Consider the following 25,483-nt stretch of genomic DNA (forward strand, 5'->3'; position numbering starts at 1 on the left):
AATACCTAGAACCTAGAAGGCCATGTCATCTTCTCCTTGATACCTCCCTCCAGAGCTTGGTAAAATACTTGGCAACTGGGGCACCTGGGTGGCTCAGTCGGTTAAGAATCTGACTCTTGATCGCAGTTCAGATCTTAATCTCAAGCCCTGCTTTGGGCTCCACAGTGGGTGTGGAGCCTACCTAAAAACAAAAACAAAAACAAAAACTTGGCAGCTAGCCACTTAATAAACATTTGTTGGATGAATTAATTAATTTTTTTCTTGTATTTCCTAGTAATCACAATAGCTATCATTTATGAAGCAGTGTTTATGTGCAGGGCCTATTATAGATGTTTTATATTATTTATCTCATTTAATTTTCACAGTTGCCATGTGGGTAGGAGTCACTATCCTCATTTTTACAGATGAGGAAATAGGCTTAGAGAAGCTCAATGACTTATCTACAATTAAGTAACAGGTTGAGGTCAACCATATGTCTGTCAGTTTCCAAATCTTTGGGTATTTTTTTTTTTTTTTATTCCACACAACACATTATGGAGATCCTCTCTAATACCTGAAGTGGGAAGGTGCCAATCTCAGTGTTATTCCAGGCAGATGTTCAGGCAGTAAGTAATGCTCTAAGACAAACAGGCACCATTTCCATGGTTTAAGGTTATTCTGATCTTCAGAGAAGAATCCCAGTCAGAAGATAAAGATAGAGGAAATAGGATCCGGTCTTTCAGGAGTCAAGATCCAGAGACAGACCAGCTGCCCATCCAAGTGGACCAGGGCTTGGTATAAGGCTCCATCTCAGCAACGAACAGGAATACTAGGGCGAGAATGGAGCCATGACATGTGGTGGTAAATGATGAATCCCAGTGACAGCCAGGATTAGCACAGCCCATCAGGCAATGAGTCAAGAGAAAAACTGTACACAGCAGCTTCCTAGGTGAGGAATGCACATCAAACAATTGCTACATCAGTATTTAGGAAGAGAAAGCTGCTTTCTTTGTCCTAACTTAACGCTTCCTGAATTTAAAAAAAAAAAAAAAGAAAAAGTCCTTAATTACAGTTTGTATTAATTTCTTTCATGCCTTAGTATGTGTAAAGGAAAGCTAAAGAATATATACTTTTTTTTCAAAACCCTAATTATTTCTTACTCCGAGTAAAAAATGTTTCCCCTTACTAAGAGGCTTTTTTTTCCCCCTTAGAAATAGCCTAAAAGATTCAAGTTATCTTCGTTTTGTTGTTAGGGTTTATGTATATGTTCTCTTGATTTCAAAAGCCCTGTACACAGGCAGGGCCTTCCTTTACTTTATCATCAGTCGGGTCTTACCTTGGTCCAAGTCTCAGTCCTCTTCTTCCCTCAGCAAAGGCTACTTGATCCTAACTGTGAGCTCAGCTCACCCTGCTGTCCAATCCAGACCTCGAGCACAAGAGATTCAGGGGGCTGTAGCCTAATGCTATGGGATTCAACATCAAGTTATCTCTCTTGCTAGCCCAGCTCTGATTACTTTCCCAAGTTCTGATTACAAGTCTCTGTCTTACCCCCCAAGACCCGCTTGTGCATCGGTTTGGTTAACTGAGTTTCTGCCTTGCTTCCCTGTGGCTGTTATCTGACTTAGCATCTTCAACAACAAGAGTCCTGTTTTGTTCTTATCAATTTCTACTGTCATGCCTTCCCAGGGACTAGAGTCTGTGCTTGAACACCAGCCAGATGGCTAAAGTTCTAGTACCTGCTGACAGGACTCCCTGATGCTGCATTCTTGGACCTCCACGCTGCTTTCCTCTGGGTTCTCTATATCCTCCCTTTTGATACTCTGCATATCAGAACTCAGAACAATTTCTCTCAGCACCCAGAGAGAGGACTGCCTACTCCCCACCTCTCCCATCAAACCCCACCTGGTCTGCTGGGTGGGTTTAATTCTAGGTGCTGGTACCTCAGAAGCAGCTCCATCAGGAAGCAGTTAGCCTAACCATGTATCTAGATTTTGTTTTGTCTTTCGTTAATAGAGCTTCCTTAGACTTCTGGCATTTGATGCAGATGAAGCACTCTAGAAATTTTTAGGTTAAACATTGTCTTAGAATGGGAATATTGCCAAGTAGGAGCATGAATAGCAATATCAGGTCACAGCACGCCTTTTACTCAAGTAAGGTATTTTAACTTGAGACTCTATGTGAAAGATTTCAACCATTTCCAAACACTGGTATCTTGGGACCTGATGTAATCCCACTCACATATAGTTGGCCTTATTCCATTTAAAGGGTAGGAAGAGTAACCATTTTCTTCAAATGGGAAACATAATTCAAAGGAATAAATTTCCAAACATGTGAGACTTGATTTGCATATTCTTTGGAGATAGGAGAATTTATTTTAATTAACTTCAGCACCCTTCAAGAATGAAAGCACAAGGAAAAATATTGTTTCTTGACTGTGAAACAATATGACAGGCTCCAGGCTAATTTTCTCTGCCTCTGCCATCTTGGCTTCTCACTAGCTGGGCTCAGGATCTCTACTGGCAGGTGTGATCCCACCACCATTCCCAAACTGGTCTAGCTTGGAGGCTGGATATGCTAAAGAACCTCAGTATTGGCTGGCCCCTCCTTCACAAGCTTAGTATCATGTCACCACCTTTATGCTGACAGCAATTTCTATATATATATATATATATATATATATATATATATTTTTTTTTTTTTTTTTTAAGAACATCTAATGTGCCAGTTCTGAGCCAGGCACTGAGTAGAAGAAGATCCATGTTTTGTGTGACCTGAGCTTATATAATTTGAGGGCCCTCTTTAAGGAAAAGAATACTAAATTACATATCAAAAACAGGTATGAAGGGGCGCCTGGGTGGCTCAGTCGGTTGAGTGTCCAACTCTTGGTTTTGGCTCAGGTCATCATCTCATGGGTCGTAAGATCGAGCCCCACGTCAGGCTCTGTGCTCAGAGGGAGTCTGCTTAGGTTTCTCTCTCTCTCTCCCTCTGCCCCCCTTCCTCTAGAATAAATAAATAAATCTTAAAAAAAATAGGTATGAAAATGGAGAAAAGAAATCATGACAAATTTAAGCTTCCAAAAGCTGATAAATACCACTAAAATGACAAAAATCTAAAAAAATAATATAGTATCTTCATTAACTTATTGTCTGACAAACCTCTGAACTACTCCCCAATTTTTTTCATTTGCATACTGTTTGCATAGTTTCTTTTTCGTTTTTAATTTTATTTTATTATGTTATGTTAATCACCATACATTACATCATTAGTTTTTGATGTAGTGTTCCATGATTCATTGTTTGCATATAACACCCAGTGTGGTAGTTTCTTCATACAACAATAATTTTGTAAAATTTTTCCTGTAGAAATAATGGAGAGTCCTCTAGTATGGTTGATCAAAAATAAACTTTTAAACTGTTAGTAATGTCATGTGAATTTTTAGGATTTGGGAAAACCTCTATCAAACTTCCTTCATATGTAAGCAGTAAGATTTGAGGAATTTCAAATCTTCTTGTACTAAGGCTAATCTTAATGCTCTGAATTGCTATTGATGAGGTATCTTATCACTATATCAGTATAGTGGTGTCTTATGAGTTTTATATCATCTTTATTGGTTCAGTATTTTATATCAAATCAGCAAACGGTGAGCGCTGTGAATTGTGCAAGACTGTTGAATCACAGATCTGTACTTCTGAAACAAATAACGCAACATATTTTAAGAAAAAAGAAAAAGAAGAAGATAACAGGAGAGGAAGAATGAAGGGGAGTAAGTCAGAGGGGGAGACGAACCATGAGAGATGATGGACTCTGAAAAACAAACTGAGGGTTCTGGAGGGGAGGAGGGTAGGGGGATGGGTTAGCCTGGTGATGGGTATTAAAGAGGGCACATTCTGCATGGAGCACTGGGTGTTATGAAGAAACAATGAATCATGGAACACTACATCAAAAACAAATGATGTAATATATGGTGATTAACATAACAATAAAAAATTTAAAAAAATCAAATCAGCAAACAATTTAAATTTTTTATCAGGGGCGCCTGGGTGGCTCAGTTGTTAAGCATCTGCCTTTGGCTCAGGTCATGATCCCAGGGTCCTGGGATCAAGCCCCACATTGGGCTCCCTGCTTGGACGGGAGCCTGCTTCTCCCTCTCCCACTCCCCCTGCTTGTGTTCCTCTCTCGCTGTGTCTCTCTCTGTCAAATAAATAAATAAAATATTTTTAAATATTTTTAAAAAATGAATAAATAAATTTTTTATCAGTGTGTTCATATGATAATACTTTGAGATACATGAAACACTACATACTCATCTGCACCATTTGTAATACTGCTATGGGTTTATTCCTCATGAACACAGGGATGATGATAAATTCTTTTTCACCTGATTCTGATTAAAATGGGAGAAAGTGTATAGTGCATTTATAATTATACAAGTGATACTGTTAAGTTCATCCTGTACAGAAAAGAATTTCTATTTTGTTAAATATTGATGAGAAATCTTCCATTTGTAATTATGCACATCTAATGACTAGAAGAATTTCCCCCAGGCTAACTTCTGGGTTCCATACATTTCAAACTTAGTTTCTCCTCCACTACTCATATACATCTGTACTGGCTACTATAGGACCTGTTCACATCATGATACAACCTCTGGCTACTTTGCCTTAGGATCTTGACACACTTGATACCATGGATGACTTAGGGGTATTTCCTGGGACCCATTCATACATTGAGATGGCTAGCAAAAACTTAACTACACAGGGCACCTGGGTGGCTCAGTCAGTTATGATCCCAGGGTCCTGGGATTGAGCCCCACATCTGGCTCCCTGCTCAGCGGGGAGCCTGCTTCTCCCTCTCCCTCTACTGCTCCCCCTGCTTGTGCTCTCTCGCTCTCCCTGTCAAATAAATAAATAAAATCTTAAAAAAAACACAAACTGCATAAACATTCCCTCTAAACCCAAACTAGGTGTATCTCCAACTCAACTTCCCCTCAGTTTAATTTACTTGCAGCTACTCCAACACTACACTATGAAGGAAAGTGTGAGAAGCTCTAATGGGGTTCCTTTTCTTTGATTGTGATTGCAGTTAAAATATATTACTTTTGCAAATATTACAATAGCATTTGACATGTGAACACATTGCTAGGGCCCTCCTAGGCTCATACAAATCAAGGGTCCCAAAGCTTAAACCTCATTAGCTTCACAGGATTTACTTCTGTCAATAGAGAAAAAGCTGTAAAGCCGACCTAGTCTCTGTGCCAGGCCTGACCCACCTTTTTCTGGGGAAAGGGGATGCAAGAGGTAATACAAACAAGGAATTAGGTTTCCATATTCTGTGATTTGTTCTTGCATCAACCTAGTGTGGGACACAGTATCCCATTGCCAACTGCTAGAATCCTGTGTCATACACCCTGATTAGTATTCCCTTCCCACCACATCCCCTCTGCCCCATGCTATTTGCTTTTGTTGTGTTGTGTTGGTGGTTGTTATTGTTTTGTCTTTGTCTTTATTTACCTATTTGTTGTTGTGATTATTGTATGAGGATCTATGTTTAAGGTCTGAGTGGTCAGAATTATAGGCACACTCCTCAGACATATGTATGTGATACTGAGTTCTGCAGTGTCAGGAGCAGAAGGCAATGTGATTGGATTGAAAGAAAAGAGATTTGAAAATGTGAGGGTAGCCAAGGCAGATAGAAAATGTATGCATCTAATCATCATTTTTCAGTTTTTTTGTTTGTTTGTTTTAATTTTATTTATTTGAGAGTGAGCAAGAGGGAGAACACAAGCAGGGGGAGCAGCAGAGGGAGAAGCAGGCTCCCACTGAGCAAGGAGCCCTATATGCAGGACTCGATACCAGGACCCCAGAATCATGACCTGAGCCAAAGGCAGACACTTAACCAACTGAGCCACCCAGGCGTCCCTCTAATCATCATTTTTGAAACCCATTTGCAGAATGGTATAACAAAAAGTTATAACAAAAAGAAAAAAAGATGTTTCTTTTAAAAAAAATTAGTTGCACAACTGAACAATTGAGCTATGATAGTTTTGTTTTGTTTGTAAAAATAAAAATGCCCTTTAGATAATATACTGATTATAAGAAATAATGGTACAAGTGAATAAAACAGGACTGTATCTGTATTTAGTATTAGGAAGAAAGGGAGTCCTTAAAAGAATTCTAAGAGAAGCCCTAAAGATGTACTCCAAGTTGTGGCTGCAAACAATTTTCACAGGCCTCCCACTACTGTTCAGTTGGTTAAGTATCGAAACATGTTTCTTTCAAGTGTAAAAATATGAAGTTGGACAATTTACTAAGAGGAATTCTCCTGTTTCCCATTACATCTGTTGATCAGACTCCTTACTGGAAAGAGCATTGGCTAATGTCCTGTGAGTCAAATCCACTAATGACATATTGTTCATTTTTGTTTTTTATAAAACTTGACTTTCCGGGAACATCATGGTCTGGAAAAGTATACCACTTGTTTTGCACATGTGTCTTGAAGGACTGTGTAATTTTTCCGGTTATAAAATGTTGTGGCATACACCTACAGAATGCTAGATATCATGAGTTTTGATATCCGAGTTTAAAAGAGAAAGAGAATAAGATATTGTCTCCTGATTTTACTAATCATATTGATTTAGTATCTTTGTTCCGTCATTTAACAATTATTTATATGTGCTATCATTTTAATTGATAGAGGTTGGATTATGGTCAGTCCTCAAGGTTACCTTCAATTTTATGTAGTGCTGCTGTAATGTATGTTTGTTATAAATATTTCCTTTAAAGTAGTCTATTCTGGAACAGCCCATGAAAATAAGTCACATATTTGATTCTTCAAAATTCCAGTACCTTTAATTAATAGATGAGGTGTTATTTTTAAGTAAGTCAAAATTACTTTGGTCTAAGATCCAAAGCAAACTCTCTCCAATGAATGCATATTTCATCTTTTTTTTTATCCAATAGTTTTACCAATAGGTATAGGTAGAGGAACTTCTCAGTCCGTTTTTGTAGTCTGCTTGCTTAAATATACTTTTCCTGTGGTGTGGGAATCCAGATGGCCCTGAGCAAAATTACCTAGTAGGTAATGTTTGTCTTAGTTGCCTGCTTTTCTTTCCACAAGACACCCTTGCCCTTAGGGCCCCATCTCAAGTACTCTATCCTTCTAAATTTTTCTTTTCAGTTCCTAGCACCATGTTCTATAACATGGGCACCATAATTTCTTTCCCCAGTTTAAACTTACCTCTTCTGTGTTTATTTTTCTTAGGATCCCAGGATACACTAATTCATGTAATTTTTTAAAAAAAGTCATGGCAGATGTACTCAGAGGAGAGAGCTAGGATAATCATGGACCAAGGATCTACTAGAAATGATGCCCTTTCCTCATCTATATTGTCTTTGTTGTTCATTCAACTGGTATATATTTATTAAGTCCCTAGTATATGCCAGAAACTGTTCTAGGCACTCAAAATTTATCAAGTCTCAAAAGATAAAATTCCATGTGCTTGTGGTGCTCATATTTGTACAGTTTTAATCTCTTGAGAGTATGAATCATACTTTTTCGTATTTTAAGTCATTACATCAGTGCATGCAATTTGAATTTTTTGAGACTTTTTCATCTGATCATGCTTTATGTCATGTCTGTATTACTTGATGAAACACAATCTCATGTCTTAGCTGTGGTTGTTTAAATGACCAGTCAGTGACTTGCTTCTCACCATACTGAAAACAAAGTGAGAGGCTGACAGGTTAAAGTTTAGCATTTTCATGGAAATGAGGATGAAAGCCAGGATCTAATGAGGCTGTGATCAACATACACATTGGGCACTAGCTATATCATAAGCAAATCCTAGACATTACAATTTATCCAGGATTCCTGAAGGTTTGCATTAAAATGCTTATTTAGGTCCATTCTTCAAAACTACATAGAGGCATCCTCCTAAAAACATTCCATAATGGGACTGAATTTTTTTATTCAAATATTTACTTTCTGCTTATTTGACTATTGCCTAGAGAAACAAAATGAAATGGGAACATAAAAGTTTAGAATAAGGAATTTGTGGCAAATACGCCTCTTTTTTAAAAGTTTTTTCTAAAGTTAGGTCAATATAATTAATCTTGTTTTCAAAGCATGAAGCTGTGCTACTGATTTGCACTCTGTTTTTACTAATAAAAATGTATATATTGGTTAAAAATATTCCAGGGGCACCTGGGTGGCTCATTTGGTTAAGTGTCCAACTCTTGATTTCGGCTCAGGTCACAATCTCAGGATTGTGGGATGGAGCCTGTTGTTGGGCTCCACGCCCAGCATGGAGCCTGCTTAAGATTCTCTCTCTCCCTCTGCCCCTCGCTGCCCACTCCCCAATCCCTGCTCTTGCACACACCAGCACACACTCTCTCTCTCTCTAAAAAAAAAATGTATATATTGTTACCATGATTATTCTGTCTTGATGTATTCTTTTTAAAAAAAAATGTCTTTGTCTTGCTACACAATCATATAAAAACCTATTGTAAAGAACTCAAGTTTCTCCAGATGGCCTAAATCAAAACTTGGAAGGCCTAAATCAAAACTTGGAAGGGGACAGAAAATGAATCTAAGATTCTAGTGGTTCCTTTGCTTTTGCTTCAGTTGAGTGGAAGAGTATATGCATCTGCAAGATGCCTAATTTTAAGCAAAAAAAAGAAAGGACAACAGAGGAATATGATAAACCTTTCCTAAAACATAGCACTCTAGGAAAATAAATTATTTGCAGGAGAGTTGCATTAAGAACTTTATAAATATTAAAATAGAATAGTAAATGTATATTATGTAATATTTATGGATTCTTAATTTATAAGTGCCAGTTTAGTATCCTTTTAAAATACCGACTAAAAAAAATGACATTCTACCCTTCTTCAATAATGAATGAGCTCAGCTCCCTATACCAGACGGAGGGAGAAGCAATGAGTATGAACTCATGCTAAGGTGTGCACAAAAGAAGCAGAGGGGAAGAAGGGAGGAAGGAAGAAATAATTACTCCGGTATTAGAAAGAACCTAGAAAGGAAAAAGGAGATATTTTGTCCTCTGTGCCTAAGGAACATGTTTTCACTAGTGTTGACTAGGAAGGATAAGAATATATTTAAATATTCTTTTCACGAATGAGAAAAAAAGCCAAATTCAATGAAGTTGAAGAGGAAATCTGGTAGAAAATAGATTTTTAAAGAATATTCTTAAATGCTTAAAGGAGATAGTTTCATTTATTTAACAATAATTACCACCTATTGAGCCCTCATAACCTAAGCACAGCCAGATTCTTTATATACATTGTCTCATTTAATCTTTACAACTTTGAGAGGCAGCATAATTATATGTTCATAGTTTATATGAAGAAACTGAGGTTTTCAGAGATTAAGAAAACCACTCAAAACATCAGGATTCATGGAGGTTTGCCTATTTTGAAGGCTGTGTCCTAAATACAACATTGGTTCCTTGTACAATTTCAACACTGAGATATGAATTCAAGTACTATAATACAATTGCATATATGGTCTATGATTTTCAGTTTATAAGAATACAGTAATTTTAAAACATTGCAGTTTACTAACATTTGTTTGGGTAATTGGACCTAAATTTTGAGTTAATTGTTACTTGGCTGTCTTTTCTTATTGCAGCAAGATCTTTGTCAGGGGGGTGCATGAGTGGCTCAGTCGGTTAAGCACTTGTCTTGGGCTCAGGTCATGATCCCAAGGTCCTAGGATTGAGCCCCATGTCAGGCTCCCTGCTCAGCAGGGAGTCTGCTTCTCCCTCTCCCTCTGCTGCTCTCTCCCTCTTTCTCTCTGTCAAATAAATAAATAAATAAATAAATAAATAAATAAATAAATAAATAAATAAAATCTTAAAAAAAAAGATCTTTGTCAGGGCTTTCCTCTAGAAGCTGCATTTTTTAAAATGGAGATTTTTTTTTTTTTCCCCAGAGGTTTAGAATTTTAAAGTTTTTTTGTTTTTTTAAGATTTTATTTATTTATGTGTCAGAGAGAGAGAGAGAGAACAAGTAGGGGGAGCAGCAAGCAAAGGGAGAAGCAGGCTCCCTGCTGAGCAAGGAGTCCGATGCAGGACTCCATCTGAGGACCCTGGGATCATGACCTGAGCTGAAGGCAGAGCCACCCAGGTATCCCCAGAAGTTCAGAATTTTAAAAAATCATCTTTGAAGTGTTGTCTTTCATATATTTGTCACTTACATTTTTCAGTCTATACAACTGGTATTATAGAAAGGATAGGAATTTTTTTAATCCATATTTTCTTATGCCCAGATTCTGTTATATAATGCAGGCACATTTCATTATTTTCAAAAGGAATTCCCTATGCCAGCCAATCTAAGACAATGTTATTTAGTCTCAGGCCAAAGTTTGTCTTTGGGATTTCTCTGTCTTCCTTTGAGTGCCCCTTCTAACTGCTTCAGAGATCCTTTCTGGGACCTTCTTGCTGATCCCTGGCTGCTTGGGTGATGACCCACTCAGTTTGATTCTTCCTTACTTCTGTTCATTAACTCAACAAATATTTATTGACCATAGACTTTGTCTCCTGTTCAGCGCCAGATGCTGGATATACAACGATGAGGGAAAAGACATAGTCACTGTCCCCCTGGAGATAGAGAAGAAGGGAGTTAAGTGCTAATCCAACACACAGAAGCTGTGCAAACAAAAGCAGCACTACAAATGTGAAATGGTGCTGGGGATTTGGTGCTAGGATTTGACCTAGTCAGGGAATCAGGCCAGACTTTGTATAAGGAAGTGACACTCAGCTGTAGTTTGAAGGATGAATTTACATGAGGATGAGGTGAAGGAGAACTTTCTGGGCTAACTACCCAATTCTCTCTGCATTTCCCAGTTATCCTTTTACATATATACACATGTGCACACACACACATACACATCATGCCTGCAGATTGACTACTCTGGGTAGGTGCTAAAGGGGATCAGAGTATGCTGTCCCCAAATATGCCACTTTTGTCTAAAGATTATTTTAAGCTGAGGACATATGAGATTCAACAGATGTAGAAAAAAATTCTCAGAACTTCCCTTATCTAACTACAAACAGCAATTTCTGGGAAAGAAGGCTGCTGTAAATTCCGCTTCAGAGTAGATCCATTCTCAGAAGGGAGAATGTGAATAAACCTATCCCAAATCTTTTCTGCAATGAAGTTTTATGGCCCTCTAGAACCTGAGGAGACCACTCATACCAATAATGACAAACATTATCACAAACTCTTTATCTCCTGTTTTATTTTTTCATGAAAACTCACTTATCTTTCAAAAAAAGTAATTTGCTTTCCTCTACCTTTCTCCCCTCCCCCCTCACCTATTAAGATGGTTTATAAGCCCCAAATTTTATCCTCCCCTTTGAGTTATTAATCACAGAGTTTTCCTATCTGTATGAGCATTGCACACATAAATAAACTGGTTTTTTCCTCCTGTTAATCTGTATATTGTCACTTTAAATTGCAGACCCATGGCTAATGAACTTGAGAAGGTAGAGAAAGATTTTTTCTCTCCTGCAGTGCCCAGAGAGCACTTGCTCTAGAGAGCTATAGCTGGGGTACATAGGGTAGAATCCTGGGGCCTACCTGGAGTATCTCAAAAGGATATGGGCAAGTGGCAATTTCACTCACTGGAACTATGGTTCCAGTAATAATGAACTAATGATTCATGTCAGGGACATGCCACTGCCTCCAAGAAGCTTACCTACTTCCCCCAAGCAGAGTGATGGCTCCCACCCTCTATGCCCCTCTTCTATCTTATAACTGCTCCTACTATTACCCCACAGATTCTTTTGTTCCTATTGTTTACTTGTCTGTCTGCCTCCCAAGAAGGCTATGTTTCGTGAAGACAGAGATTATGTCTTACTGTTTTCCTAGACTCTACAGTGCCTAGAGCCAGCACTCAATAATGCTAAAGGAATGAATGAAATGACAAACCACCACTGGAGTACCTGTCAAAAGTGAATGACATAAAGAATAAGAACGTTTTTACTGCTACCAAAGTTAATTGTACCCTCTCCTTGGACCTTGTGCTTATCTTCTCCCTACCATTCACCCCTTGGATATGCTTGGGACTAGTTGGCATGTTTATACCTAGGGCATGATGCCATCAGTAGGAACACTTCCCTTACTAAATGGAAAATCTTGGGTAAGAAAGGAGAGGAGATAGGTAAGATTTGGCTAATGTATATGAAGTATCTTGCAGAGTGCCTGGCATATGACAGGCACTTAAATGAAACTCCCTATCCCTTCCTTCTCTTTCTCTTCCCAAGTCACCCCATGTCTATTCTGTCCCAACATTTTTGGGTACACATATTTGGTATATGTGATGTATGCTGCATAGACAGGTATGTGTGGTGACGAATATGTGCCGGTCATGGAATGCCTGTGCTCAGCAAATAGCTGCATGGCACTTTAGGGCCACTCCCAAGTCCTGGCCTTTAGACTGGGATTAAGTATGGAAATGCTGCAGAAGAAGCAGAGGGAGGCAATGGTGCTCCTCAGGGATGTAGCTCTGAAGTAATAATACAGGGGAAATAGCACTGATTAAGCCAAATGGCTCAAAGAGCAAACAATCCACTTTTCTCAAACTAATTCTGTAACAGACCTGATTCTCCAGTTTTTTCAATGTTGGCTCAATTCCAACCATGTGTAGTGCTCCCATCCATTTTTGAAGTGATTTTCTTTGTGGAGAGAGGAATGTAAGATGACTACTTGGTCTGGTTTTCAGGTCCCACATGTTGTTTGGTTTTTGTTGTGTGGTTTTTTTATTTTTTCCTTTTTTTTTAGAGCCTAAAAGGCTCCATTACACCTACCTAGCTATTTATTTTCTTTATCACTTGCATTCTGCCTGAAGTTAGTTAGCATAATAAATGTTGTTTTACAAGCTGTGCATACATTATCCATCAATGCTAGGAAACAAAGAAAAATGTGTTGTCCTGAGAAGGCTGTTATTGGTAAACGAAGCAGCAGGTGTCTTGTATTAGACCTTGTGGGCTGATTAAACCACTGTGATTCTCCTCTGGAAGTTGCCTTTGATTTGTTATACTTTAGCCTCTACTTCTGATTAGGCCAAGTATGTCCTTGGGAATTCTGTGCTTAGAAGGAAAAACGTGTAGCAGGAAAAATATCTTCTTCTTTATAATTGCGGATAATAATGTTCAGTCTGTCTCACCAGCAGGGTATCCTTCAGTTAAAGGGCAGAATAATCCTTCTATCTTTTCTTTCCAGATTGTATTCTGGTATCCATAGTTTCCCACGACCCACAAGAGAACCTTTTCCATTAACTTTTTTATGGCAATTGGAAGTTTCTCCCAGGGTAGAGTAACTGACGCAGCATTCATTTATTAAACAGAAGCGTGTCGGGTCAGGCCTCTTATTGGAAAGGTCATTGACTGTCAGTCACTCTTTGACACAACACATTTGTGACTTATGCAAGACAGAAGCAAATAGCTGTGCGTAGCTAAAAACCTGAGTGCATGGGCACGGAGCTGGAAATAAGAATAAAAGACAAAATCCCCTAGTTGTTTGGTGCCTAGAAAACAGCTATGGTAGGTAGTTGGGGGAAAGATTGTGAGCAACTCAAGGGTGGGTATTCTGTGTTATCTTTGTAAACCTAGAACTCTGACTAAGAAAATTATGAATTATTAAGAAAATATGTCAAAGATTAGAACAATATCTTGATTCTAAGAACTAGTTCTTGGAGTATTTCTGGGAAAAAAATGAAAGGATAATTTAGGCATATAGATTTTATTTATCATGAAACTGGATTAGCTTTAAACTCCCACACTCACACATGGATTAGAAGTTGAAGCTCAATACATTTGTTGTTTGTTTGTTTTTTTTCAAAAAATTTATCTGCATCTGAGAAAGTGATTTGAAAGGCTCTTGTAAAGCTGCCTCCCATTTTTGCACTCAAGAATGGGAAACATTTACCATTTATTCCTCACTAGGTACTTAATCAACCTCAAGCCCTAAGGAAATACACACTTACAAAAGTGATCATGGTTTATCCTCAGGTGGGAGGTCTACCACAACAGCAACACACTGCCTCTGAAGCTCCTGCAAAATCAGAATATGCCAGGACAAGCATATGCCTGACTTCTCAGCAATTTTATTTTGGCTCCTTCCCTACTTAAAAAATATAATTACCTAAGCACTCTTAAATCCTACCTTGTACTGTAGGAATGTGAATAAAACATGTTTTATTTGTTTGTTTGTTTGTTTTCAAAAGTATATTTTATGGTTGGATGCTGTAACAGTTCATCCTACCATAAAGTAGACATTTATACAATGGGTTACACATTTTGGAAAACAGATCTAGTATTTTCTCAGTTTCTCTAGGTCTTCCAAATACCTGGAAGGATGCCTGCTTGAGCCTAGTGACTTATGTAAATGTATTTTGTCACTTAATCCTGAACCTAGTTATGAATTTTACCATTATGTATCCTATAGTCTCTCTCTACCCCTCAAAAGAGAGGTTCAATATCTATCTCTATATATAGTATATAGTATATATAGTATCTATCTATATAGTATATACTATATACATAGTACATAGTATAGCGAATAGTATATATAGTATTTCTATATATACTATATATATTTACTATATGTTTTTTAAAAAGTTTTATTGAGGTATAATTGCATATAATATAATTGCACATATTTAGAATATATAATTTGATAAATTCTGACAAAAGTATACCCATGAAATCATCATCACAGTCAAGAAAATGACCATCTCTATCACCCCAGAAATTTCCTCAGTAATTCCTCCCTTTTCCCCTTTTTTTCCCCCAACTCTAAGTTCCCACTGACCTGCTTTCTATCACTATAGATTAGTTTGTGTTCATTAGAGCTTTATATAAATGGAATCATTTACATGCACACTCTTCTTTGTCTGGCTTCTTTCACTCAACATAATTATTTTGAGATTACTTATGTTGTGCATGTCAGTAGTATATTCCTTTTATTGCCATGTGGTATTCCATAGTATGGATTAACATAAATTCTCCATTCATTCACCTGTTGATGGACATTTGGGTTATTTCCAGTTTGGGATTTTACAAAGAGAATGCTATGCACATTCAACTACAACTCTTTGTACGGATATATGCTTTCAATGTGGTAGATGGATGTTTAACTTTTTAAGAAACTGCCAGACTGTTTAGTGTATGAGAGTTCTAGTTGTTCTACACCCTACAACTAGTGATGTTGAATATCTTTTCATGTGCTTATTTACTATCTGTATATCTTCTTTGGTGAAATGGTTATTCAGACCTTCTGTTCACATTACATTTGTGTTGGGTTAGTTATATTCTTAAGTTTTGAGAGTTCTTTATGTATTCTGGATACAAGTCTCTTTTTTTTCAAGGAATTTTTTTTATTATGTTATGTTAGTCACCATACAGTACATCATTAGTTTTTGATGCAGTTCCATGATTCAGTGTTTGCATATAATCTGATGTGTGATTTGCAAATATTTTCTGTCTATGACTTATCTTTTCATTCTCTTATCATTACCTTTCCAAAAGTTCTTAATTTGATGAAGCCCAATTGATCAATTATTTCTTTTATGGAGCAACCTGTATAATGTTGTGTTTATTTTTTTAATACTAATTCCTGGGCCTCTCCCCTCAAGATCCTCATTCAGTACGTCTGGAAAGGGGCTTGGGCATCTGGGTATTTATAAATCTTCAAAGATGATTTTGGTGTGCAGCTATGACAATACTGCATAAAACAAGAGAGGTAGTGAGATGTTTATTTATTTGAATGCTTATGTATTTGTTTAGTTATTTCCATCTATTTTGTCTTGTTGCAGAAAGACTTTAAGGTAGTTTACAAGGATCCAAGATAATATAACTTTAAAGTAGGTAGAAGAAATAAAAATAGGGTGGGACATATACTGGAGCCACTAATGACATGAAAATGCATGCTATAATGATCTGCACGTTGCCTCTCACTTTTCCAGCAATTCAATGTGTGTAAGATGAAACAAACCAATTGTTAAAGACACATATTAATAAAAGACCTGAATTTCTCCCATGGAACCTTATAAAGAGGGGGGAACAGTTTCCTGGACAACAACAGCAAGTTTCAATGGGCAATTTGTGATATATATAGTAGTTCAGTATGGGCTGATCACATTATGATTAGGTGCCATTCAGTAAAGCCTAACTTTCAGGGGACCATTACAACAAAGAATACGTATCCAGCTCTCTGGTGATCTAAATCCATGCAAGAGTATGCCTCAGACTATCTGGACTATAAGGAAGGGTGAATGATCTTTATTTCTTTCAGGCACTGATTCATGTTTTCTCTTAGAAAAGTTTTTGATAAATATTGCTTGAGAGCTCAGAAGAAGGGCCCAAGATTATAGTCCCTGCTTCTCTAGGCTGCTTGTTGCATAGGTATATACCTGTATGTTAGGGAGACAGTTGAGTGGGGGTTAGAATGTCTTTGCAAAGCTGTTACCTAACAGAGCCATCTCACGTCTGTCAGATCAAAAGACTCATAGGCAGGGCCTAGAACCCATTGGAGGTTTTAAAGCATAGGACTGATGTGACTTGTATTTTAGAAAGATTATATATATAAAGAAAGAAAAAATATCAGTAGCAGTGTGGAAAATGGGCATTAAAATAAGCAGAGAACCTAGGAAGGTAAGAAATTGTTGGAATAATCTATGCAAATAATAAAAAGAGACCTGCTCTGAGACAATTGTGGAAACCAAGAGATGGAGATCCAAGAGTGATTTCAGAGATAGAAGCAACAGATGGAGGGATGGTTTGCTATGGGGTTTGAGGGAGAAGAAGGAGGTAGAGATGACTCTAAGATTATTCCAGACTGGCCAACTAAGAGAAGAATGGTACCACTAACTGCACTTTAGAACAAAGGGAGAAGATCAGGTTTGCCAGAAAAGGTCCTGAGCTTAGCTTTTGACATTTGGAGGCTGTGTGTTTGAATTATCTGAGTAGAAATAGCAGTAGAAAGGTAAAGATCTGGAGCTCAGAAGAGGGGTGGCTGGAGAAAAAGATTTGAGGATATCAAACAGGTAGGTAGTGATTGAAATTTTGGGAAAAGAAATCTTGGAAATAATCTGACTACCTGGTGAGATTTGGTAGTGGGGGAAGAGAAGAGTTTGGAATACTGAGAACAGTGGAGTTTAGAAGTAAGACATTTTCTAAAATATTATTCAATCAAGATGAAAGAAAAAAAGGTTTTCTCTGTAGCTATTCCTTCATTTTACACTTGCTCCATGATAAATACCTGGTTCCATTGATTTTAAGATTGATTTTGAACAATTTTGTCATAAAAAATATTTCTTATTGGATTTTGTGGCTCCTGAAAATTATTTCTATAATATTTTTGCCTTATTTAACTTCTGATCTACCATCTCTTGGATTTTACTGATCTCATCTAAAATTATGTCTAGTTTATTTTATATTTAGCCATAGCATACTTTTATTGAGTAGTAGGTCTTTTTAATTTGAGGTTCAATTTTTCCCAGGCTTCCACTGTGATATTTTATATAGTTCCTAGAATATACAGTGCTTTATTACATTTATCATTCTCTATACTATTATTTCCTAAATATGCTCACATTTTTATCTAAGTTTCCAATGCTAAAACAAAGTAAGTTTTTTTCTTTCATAATAACATTGAGCTAAATTATATAATTTATTATGATTACTCTTTTGGCACAGTTTGATTTATCTCAAAAATATTTTTGCAATGGCCCTGGAATTTCTCTAAGCCTTCTTATTCAGTCATTCATCTGCCTGTACAGGTAAAAAAGAAATCTCTCCTTCAATGTATTGTAAAAACATCTTTATAAATTATTTTATTGAAGCATAATATATATACCATAATATATATACATAATATAATATAATATATATATATATTCAGAAAAGCACAAAATTCATAGGTGTTCAGCTTGATGAATTTTTATGCAATGAACATATCCAAGTCAACTCCACTTAGATCAAGAAATAAAATAAAGCACTACTAGCACCTCAGAAATCCCCTTCTTATACTATAGTCACATTTTCTGCTTTTAAATTGTAATTATTCTTCTGACCTATAACACAATAAATTAGTTTTTCCTGTTTCTGAGTGTCATATAGACATTATCATACAATATACACTTCTTATATCTAACTTCTTTTGTTCAACATAATGCTTTTGAGATTCGCCATGTTTTTGCATCTATCATTGGTTTGTTTCTCTGTTGCTGTATTGTATTCCATTGCATAAATATATCTCAACTTATTTTTCCTTTATACCATTGATGGCATTTGGATTATTTCCAGTTTCTGACTTGCAAATAATGCTGCTATAAACATTTGTGTCTTTTAGTGCACATATTTACACTTTTTATTGGATACATATACAAGAGTGAAAGTACATAAAAACAATGCTAGTGTTTTCTCTGAAGATTCTTTTGGATCTTATATAAACACAATTGTATTGTCTGTGAATAGTGATAGTTTTATCATTTTTCTTTCATTCCAATACTTATACCTATCATATGTTTTTCTTGACATTGTACTGGTGAAGCCTTTCAGAAAAATAGTGAATAACAGTGGTGACAGTGCATCCTTGCCTCATTTCTAATCTCAGGAGAAAAGCTTTCAAGATCTCAAATTAAGTGTGATGTTTTCTATAGGTACTTTGTAATTATTTTTTGTCAGGTTAATGAAGTTCCTTTCTATACCTAATTTGTTAAGAGGTGGTTGTTCTATTTTTGTATCATGAATAATTGTTGAATTTTTAAAATTTTGATGCTTTTTCTTTATTATTGAATTGAGCATTTAAGTGATATCCTTAATTCTATTAATGTCATGAATTACATTGACATATGTCAAATATGGCCAATATGTCACATATGTCTAATATGGTCAAATATTAGGCCAACATTGCATTCCTGAAATAAACTCAACTTGTTTGTGATATATTATCCTACTATTCATGAATGGATTAAATCTGCTAATATTTGATTGAGGATTTTTGCATCTGTCATGAAAGAGATTTGCCTATGATGTTCCTTTCTTGTATTGTCCCTGTGAGGTTTTGGTACCAAGTTATGTTGGTCTCATTAAGCAAGTTGGCAAGTATCCCCTTTTAGTCTATTCTCTCAAAGAGTTTAAGATTGGTGTTATTTCTTCTTTAATTGTTTGGTAAAATTCACTGACAAAGTTATCTGGGCCTAGAGGTTTTGAGTATATCATAGGAAGGTTTTAAATTAGCGGTTAAATGTTTAGATATAGAATTATTTATATTTTCTACTTCCTTTGGTCAATTTTAGTTTGTTTTTCTAGGAATTTTCAATTCATTAAAATTTCAAATGAGTTAGTATAAAGGTGTTTATACTATCTTACTAATTTTTTTAAGATTTTTATTTATTTATTTGACACAGAGAGAGAGCACAAGCAGGAGGAGTAGCAGGCAGAGGGAGAGGGAGAAACATGCTCCCTGCTGAGCAATGAGCCCGATGTGGGGCTTGATCCCAGGATCCTGGGATCATGACCTAAGGCAGATGCTTAACTGACTGAGCCACCCAGGTGCCCCTATCTTACTACTTTTTAATGTCTATACCTCCTTTTTCTTTCTGATATTAGAGATTCATGACTTCTTTTTTATTTTTCCCTTGATCAACTTCGCCAGTGATAAATCAATTTTTTTGTCCAGTGATTTGCAGGATCCTTTACACTCTTAAAAATCATTGAGGACCATGAAGCACTTGGGTGGTTCAGTTGGTTAAATGTCTGACTCTTGGTTTCAGCTCAGGTCATGATCTCTGGGTTGGGAGATCAAGCCCCACATAAGGCTCTGTGCTCAGTGTGGAGTTGGCTTGAGATTTTCTCCTGCTGCCCCTCCCCATTTTCCCCTGCCCCAACTTGTACATGTATACATGCATGCTCTCTCTCTCTCTAACATAAATAAATAGGAATTTTTTGGGAAAAGATGGCGGAGGAGTAGGGGACCCTATTCCAATCAGTGCCCAGAATTGAGCAGGATATCAACCAGACCATTCTGACCACCCATGAAATCAGCCTGAGATATAAGAAGATAGATCTGGATCTCTACAAACAGATTATCACAGGTGGTTGCTTTCCAGGTGCGAATTGGGGAGCTATAATTCCGCAGGCAGATATCGGAGGATAAACAGCAGCAGGAGGGAGCTTGGCCATGGGGATCCTACATCGCCCGTGAGCGATATCCTCCCTCGCTGGGGACAGGGCACAGACTCGCAGACCGGTAGCAGTGGGGAAAGGACTTTAGGGCAGCTCTCCTCAGGGAAACCAGAGTGGCGGGGCCGTGCATGCGAACTGGGGTGGCTGGCAGTTTTAGAAACACAAAGGGCAGAGATGTGCCCGACCTGGAGGCTAGGACTAGGGCCCTGCTGAGGGGCGAACAACCCAGGATGCTGCAGTTTATAGCAGCACAGACATAAATGGAGAGAGTGTGGCCTGAAGAGCTCACTGAAGAACAGACTGCGATCTCTCTATTCTGAGGCAGAGGGTTAGAAACAGTCTCTTCTGCTCTGACTCTCAGAAGAGACACACAAAGCTGCCAGGGAAAGCCGCCAGAGAACAAAAGCCCCCCAAAACTGATTTTCACTGAGCCTCTCCCACACCCCCCTCCCGGGGAGCAGGGCAACTCTGCCCAAACAGGGTTGCCTGAGTAACAGTGCAGCAGGCCCCTCCCTCAGAAGACAGGCTGGGAAAACAAAAGGCCAGCAACCCTAAGGTCCCTAGAAAACAGGTGCATCTTGCTTGGGTTGTGGTCAATAATTTGGACTCTATTCATTCCCTCAACCACCCCTCAACAGAATGACTAGGAGGAGGAACCCCAAAATAGGAAAGACTCAGAGATTATGACTTATGCCACAGATTTACAAATGGATTCAGATATAACCAAGATGTCAGAGATGGAATTCAGACTAGCAATTGTGAAGACAATAGCTAGAATGGAGAAATCGATTAGTGGCAACAAAGAGTCTCTAAGGGCAGAAATGAAAGCAGAATTGGCAGAACTTAAAAATGCTGTCAATGAGATCCAATCTAATCTAGATAATCTAACAGCTAGGATAAATGAGGCAGAAGAATGAATTAGTGACCTGGAAGACCATTTAATAGCTAAAAAGGGAAAAGAGGAGGCTAGGGAAAAACAACTCACCCATGAAAATAGAATCAGAGAAATAAATGACACCATGAAATGTTCCAGTGTCAGAATTATTGGAATCCCTGAGGGGGTGGAGAAAGAGAGAGGACTAGAAGATATATTGGAGCAAATCATAGCTGAGAACTTCCCTAATCTGGGGAATGAAACAAACATTCGTGTCCTAGAGGCAGAGAGGACCCCTCCCAAGATCAAGGAAAACAGGCCAACACCCCAACATGTAATAGTAAAACTCGCAAATCTTAGAACCAAGGAAACCATCTTAAGGGCAGTTAGGGGGAAGAGATTCCTTATGTACAGAGGGAGGAACATCAGAATAACATCAAACCTATCTGCAGAGACTTGGCAAGCCAGAAAGGGCTGCAAGACATATTCAGGGTACTAAACGAGAAGAACATGCAGCCAAGAATACTTCATCTGGCAAGGCTGTCATTTAGAAGGATGGAAAAATGCAGAGCTTCCAAGACCAGCAGAAACTGAAAGAATATGTGACCACTAAGCTGGCCCTGCAAGAAATATTAAGGGGGGTTCTAAAAAAGGAGAAAGACCCCAAGAGTGATATAGAACAGAAATTTATAGGGACAACCTATAAAAACAAGGTCTTCACAGGAAACATGGTGACAATAAATTCATATCTTTCAATAATCACTCTCAACGTGAACGGCCTAAATGCTCCCATAAAATGGCACAGAGTTGCAGATTGGATAAAAAGACAGGACCCATCCATATGCTGTCTATAAGAGACTCATTTTGAACCTAAAGATACATCCAGACTGAAAGTGAAGGGATGGAAATCCATCTTCCATGCCAACGGACCTCAAAAGAAAGCTGGGGTAACAATTCTTATATCAGACAAATTAGATTTTAAACTAAAGACTGTAGTTAGAGACACAGAAGGACACTATATCATTCTTAAAGGGTCTATCCAACAAGAAGATCTAACAATTGTAAATATCTATACCCCCAACATTGGAGCACCCATCTACATAAGCCAACTGTTAACCAAAATAAAGAGTCATATTGATAACAATATGTTAATTGTAGGAGACCTCAATACTCCACTCTCAGCAATAGACAGATCATTCAGCAGAAAATCGAGCTTAGAATGACACACTGGACCAGATGTACCTCATAGATATATATAGAACAATTCACCCTAAAACAACAGAATACTCATTCTTCTCAAGCGCACATGGAACTTTCTCCAGAATAGACCACATACTGGGTCACAAATCACAAATCTCAACTGATACCAAAAGATTGAGATTATTCCCTGCATATGTTCAGACCACAATGCTTTAAAACTGGAACTCAATCACAAGAAAAAATTTGGCAGAAATTCAAACACTTGGAAGCTAAAGACCACTCTGCTCAAGAATGTTTGGGTCAACCAGGAAGTCAAAGAAGAACTTAAACAATTCATGGAAACCAATGAGAAGGAAATACATCAGTCCAAAACCTATGGGGTACTGCAAAGGCAGTCCTAAGGGGTAAATACATAGTCATCCAAGCCTCACTCAAAAAAAAAAAAGAAAAAGAAAAAGAAAAATCCCGAATTCACCAACTAACTCTACACCTTAAAGAACTAGAAAAAAAAGCAACAAAGGATGCCTAAGCCACGCATTAGAGGAGAAATAATTAAGATTAGAGCAGAGATCAATTAATTAGCAACCAGAAACACAGTAGATCAGATCAACAAAACTAGAAGCTGGTTCTTTGAAAGAATTAATAGGATCTATAAACCATTGGCCAGACTTATCCAAAAGAAAAGAGAAAGGACCCAAATTAATAAAATTATGATGAAAGGGGAGAGATCACAACTAACACCAAGGAAATAGAAACAATTATTAGAAATTATTATCAACAACTATATGCCAATAAACTGAGCAATCTGTATGAAATGGATGCCTTCCTGGAAACCTATAAGCTGCCAAGACTGAAACAGGAAGAAATTGACAACCTGAATAGGCCAATAACCAGTAACAAGATTGAAGCAGTGATCAAAAACCTCCCAAAAAACAAGAGGCCAAGGCCTGATGGATTCCCTGGGGAATTCTACCAACATTCAAAGAAGAAATAATACCTATTCTCCTGAACCTGTTTCAAAAAATAGAAACAGAAGGTAAGCTTCCAGACTCATTCTATGAGGCCAGCATTACCTTAATCCCCAAACCAGGCAAAGACCAAAAAGGAGAATTTCAGACAGATATCCCTGATGAATATGGATTCCAAAATCTTCAACAAAATCCTAGCTAAAAGGATCCAATAATACATTAAAAGGATCATCCACCACGACTAAGTGGGATTTATCCCTGGGATGCAAGGGTGGTTCAACATTTGCAAATCAATCAATGTGATAGAACACATTAATAAGAGGAGAGAGAAGAACCATATGGTCCTCTCAATTAATGCAGAAAAAGCATTTGACAAAATACAGCATCCTTTCCTGATTAAAACTCTTCAGAGTATAGGGATAGAGGGAACATTCCTCAAGTTCATAAAATCCATCTACGAAAAACCCACAGCGAATATCATCCTCAATGAGGAAAAGATGAGAGCCTTTCCCTTAAGATCAGGAACATGTCAAGGATGCCCACCCTCGCCACTATTGCTCAACATAATACTAGAAGTCCTAGCAATAGCAATCAGACAACAAAAAGAAATAAAATGTATTCAAATTGGCAAAGAAGAAGTCAAACTCTCTCTTTTTTGCAGATGACATGATGCTTTATGTGGAAAACCCAAAGACTCCACCCCCAAATTACTAGAACTCATACAGCAATTCAGTAATATGGCAGGATACAAAATCAATGCACAGAATACAGTTGCTTTCTTATACACTAACAGTGCAACTGTAGAAAGAGAAATTAGAGAACCGATTCCATTTACAATAACACCAAAAACCGTAAAATACCTCGGAATAAACTTAACCAAAGAGGTAAAGGATCTGTACTCCAGGAACTACAGAACACTCATGAAAGAAATTGAAGAAGACACAAAAAGATGGAAAAACATTCCATGCTCATGGATCAGAAGAATAAACATTGTTAAAATGTTTATGCTACCCAGAGCAATCTATACCTTCAATGCCATCCTGATCAAAATTCCAATAACATTTTTCAAAGTGCTGGAACAAACAATACTAAAATTTGTATGGAATCACAAAAGACCCCGAATCACCAAGGAAATGTTGAAAAAGAAAAGCAAAGCTGGGGGCATCACGTTGCCAGATTTCAAGCTATATTACAAAGCAGTGATCACCAAGACAGCATGGTACTGGCACAAAAACAGACGTATAGACCAATGGAACAGAATAGAGAGCCCAGATACGGACCCTCAACTCTGTGGTCAACTAATCTTTGACAAAGCAGGAAAAAATATGCAATGGAAAAAAGACAGTCTCTTCAATAAATGGTGCTGGGAAAATTGGACAACCTCATGCAGAAGAATGAAACTCGACCATTCTCTAACACCATACACAAAGATAAACTCAAAATGGATGAAAGACCTCAATGTGAGACAGGAATCTATCAAAATCCTAGAGGAGAACATAGGCAGTAATCTATTTGACATCAGCCATAGCAGCTTCTTTCAAGATACATTTCCAAAGGCTAGTGAAACAAAAGCGAAAGTGAACTTTTGGGACTTCATCAAGATAAAAATCTTCTGCACAGCAAAGGAAACAGTCAACAAAACAAAGAGGCAACCCACAGAATGGGAGAAGATATTTGCAAATGACACTACAGACAAAGCATTGATTTCCAAGATCTATAGAGAACTTCTCAAACTCAACACCCAAAAAACAAATGATCAAGTCAAAAAATGGGCAGAAGACATGAACAGACACTTCTCTGAAGAAGACATACAAATGGCTGTCAGACACATGAAAAAATGTTCATCATCATTAGCCATCAGGGAAATTCAAATCAAAACCACATTGAGATACCACCTTACATCAGTTAGAATGGCAAAAATTGACAAGGCAAGAAACAACAAATGTTAGAGAGGTTGTGGAGAAAGGGAAACCCTCTTACACTGATGGTGGGAATGCAAGTTGGTATAGCCACTTTGGAAAACAGTGTGGAGGTTCCTCAAAATGTTAAAAGTAGAGCTACCCTATAACCCAGCAATTGCACTACTGGGTATTTACCACAAAATTACAGATGTAGGGAAGAGAAGGGCCCTGTGTACCCCAATGTTCATAGCAGCAATGTCCACAATAGCCAAACTGTGGAAAGAGCCGATATGCCCTTCAACAGATGAATGGGTAAAGAAGATGTGGTCCATATATATACAATGGAATATTA

This window comes from Zalophus californianus, chromosome 8 (assembly GCF_009762305.2).
Source record: "Zalophus californianus isolate mZalCal1 chromosome 8, mZalCal1.pri.v2, whole genome shotgun sequence".
Classification (NCBI taxonomy): domain Eukaryota; kingdom Metazoa; phylum Chordata; class Mammalia; order Carnivora; family Otariidae; genus Zalophus; species Zalophus californianus.